Raw genomic sequence first — 3,337 nt, 5'->3', positions numbered from 1 at the left:
GTTTGCTTTAATACAGGGGCCAACTATATGCCACCTCTGTTCCCGCAAAGAATGTTGACTTGCATGTGAAAGGTGGAAGCAACAAAATCCAGACAAAGTAACATACAATGCTGACTTACCAACTCGTTGGACATTCCTCACACACATTGAGCAATGCCTCTTCAAGATGAGGCTATTCAGAGTGCTGTTTATGGGAATGACTAAGCTTCAATACCTCACATAATTAAAGGGAAAGGCTGAGAGACTTTGGTTTTATTCTGCTGTTGGACTTTGATTTATTCAGGGACTGAAGAAGATGTTTGGTTATACTGTAACCAGAAGCAAGGGGTCAAAGACATAGGAAGTAATAAGTGTTCTGAAGAAGGGCCAATGACAGAGGAAGTCTCAGATGCTATATAGATGAGATGAAAGGATGGCCTTTCATGGAGAAGTACATACTTCACTTCACGTGTCACACTAGCTTCTGCCCAAACTTCTAATACTTTGCAAAAGTTCCCAAAATGCTCCCATCAAAATATGCATCTGTTGAAAAAGCATTGTGTAAAGATGGCTTCTCATTGGATGCCCATCCTTCCTCTCAACCATCCTAATGCAGACAGAGGCTTCAGTCAGTGCTTATGCACCAATAATTTTGGACTTAATTGCCCTACTTTTTAAAAAATTCCCTCACTAATTCTACTATATATTTTCTCCTCAGGATTTAATATAAAAATGGACCCTTAGAAGAAATATGCAATTCTATTGATACCATATAATCTAACATTTAGGTTTTGTTTTGCCATCTTTGTGTGTGTGTGTGTGTGTGTGTGTGTGTGTGTGTGTTTAAATATATTTTTTATTGATTTCAGAGAGGAAGAAAGAGGGAGAGAGATAGAAACATCCATTATGAGAGAGAATCATGGATCAGCTGCCTCCTGCAAGTCCCCCACTGGGGATCGAGCCCACAACCTGGGCATGTGCCCTGATGGGGAATCGAACCATGACCTCCTGGTTTATAGGTTGACACTCAACCACCGAGCCAAGCTAGCCAGGCCATACACAACATTTAACTGGTGTGAAAGGGTTCCCTGACAAGATGACATATAAGCTGAATCTGGAAGAATTATGAAGTGGCAGATATTAGACTAACAGGGACAAACCAAAAACCCTTTCCACTCCACACCACTGTCCTCCACATTCCAGGCTGTGGGACAAGGGACTGGAGATGGCAGGGAAGGAGATTCTAAGGTAGAACTGATTTGTCCAGAGTGATATGTGAAACTATGAGGAAGGGAGAACTTGGTGATGTGCTCACCTCTCTGTGCATATGTTTCCTTCATGGCACCTGTCAACAGCACTCACCATTACATGATCTTCATGAGGCCGAGGCAGTGTCTGATTTTCATCGCTAGCAGAATGCCTGGCACAGAATCATAGTTATTGGATAAGCAATAGCAGAGAGAACTAGATTAAAAGGAAGGATAAAAAGAAAGAAAGAAAGAAACAGGGAGAAGGGTGGGAAACCTGGGGTGAGGCAGGCTCCCCAGGAATCTCCTCCAAGGCAGACAGGGAGAATCCTGCCAAGGGATCACTTGGGGACCCACACTGGAGTGACTGTCCAGCTCTCAGCCTTGCTCTCCTGACTACCTGATGGGCATGTGATTTGAGCTGGTCATCCGTGGCACCTTGCCCTTGGCTGAGGCAACTGATCCAAAACATGGGCCCATGACCCAGGTCAGGACAACTGGAGCCCTTTGCCAGGAATTGCCAAACTGGAGTTGAGAAAAGTGACCCTTGTCCTCCAGCTATAAAGGTGGCTTCCTATAGCCTGGTCCAGCTTCCTGGAGATGGTAGCCTCTGGGAATGAGCCTGATACCCAGTTAGAAGCAGGGAGAGAGCTAGAGAGAGAAGAGCTGGGGATCTTCAGGCTTCTGGTTCCAGTTCTCCCCAAGGTCAGCTCCACTCTACTCTTCCCAGTTATATGAGCCAATGGTTACCTTTTTGAATTGCTTTGTTGCAATTAGTGTTGAGTTCCTCTCTCTTGAAATCTATCCATTGCCTTTCTCTCCAAAATTTATCCTGAATCTGACCACTTCTCACTATTTTCACAGCCACACCCTGGTCCAAACCACCATTATCTCTTGCCTGGCTGAATGCAACACCTTCCCAATAGGTCTCCCTACTCCTGTCCACCCAGCAGGCCAGTGATCTTACATAAATGTCAATCAGAGCATGTCACTCCCCTGCCTACACCCTCTGGTGGTGTCTCTTTACATCCAAACGCCTTATCCTGGTTTACAAGGCCCTGCAAAGGCCTGCCTCAGTCTACCCTCCAGCTTTACTCTATGCCACATCCCTCATCGCCTGCTTCATCCCTGGTGCCCTTAGCGCCCTCCTTTTTGTTTCTCAAACTCATCGCACCATTATCTCTTCAGTGCCTTTGCACCTGCTGTCCCAGGTCCTGGTCCTTCAGTTTTTAGTGTAGGAATATAGCAATCCTAGCTCTCCTACCCCAACTCTTTCCATACCATTTTGTTGTTTAATTTATTCACATACATTTTCTCTAGCTGGGATTATTTTATTTAAGTTTTGGCTAACTTTTTTGTTGTCTGTCTATCCCTCCTAGAGTGTGAACTACAGGAGAATGGGGTCCTTGCCTGTCTTGTTTACCATATCATCTGTGTAATAGGAATTCAAATAATATTTATTGAATGAAGAATGAATGAATGAATGAGTGAGTGAGTTACAAAATAATGAGTTGCCAGAGTTCCAGGCAGGCCCCTAGGTTTCCTGTTGGGTCTCCTTTCCTCTGCACCATGCTGTTGTCCACACTGTTGACCTATGCTTAACTCCTGGGAACTGGTTCCTGTCACTTGACCTCACTCAACTTCTATGACCTCATTTGTGAAATGGGAACTCTGCTCCTTACCAAGCCAACCCCAAGGATTGTTGAAGGTGCAAGGAGCCAGTGGGTGTAAAAGCCAGAGCCCACCGATGATCAGAATTGAACGGGTCTGGCCTGGGGTGGGGAGCATCTCACTCCTGCTTCCCTCCAACCTCTCCTCACTCTGTGCTGTTTGGCCTGACCCGCTTCCTCCCTTCTGTGCCGCTCACACAGCCTCACTCACTTGCCTTGCCTTCCCACTCCTTGCCCTCCCAAGGTCTTATTTCACAGCTCCTTGTGAGGAATTCCTATACGGCCCTGGCCTTCACCGTGAGAAAGGACAGGCTATCAAAGGCCAAGCTTGGCTCCCTGCTCTGTGGTTAAATATTGATAACACCGGGATACAGAGGCCTGAGAGAACACACCACGTATCCCCCTGCAGTGCAGGAACCCCCAGCCTGGGGGTCCTCTAAG

Source organism: Pipistrellus kuhlii, unplaced genomic scaffold, assembly GCF_014108245.1.
Source record: "Pipistrellus kuhlii isolate mPipKuh1 unplaced genomic scaffold, mPipKuh1.p scaffold_m20_p_1, whole genome shotgun sequence".
Lineage (NCBI taxonomy): Eukaryota > Metazoa > Chordata > Mammalia > Chiroptera > Vespertilionidae > Pipistrellus > Pipistrellus kuhlii.
Note: the sequence above shows the minus strand (reverse complement) of the source record.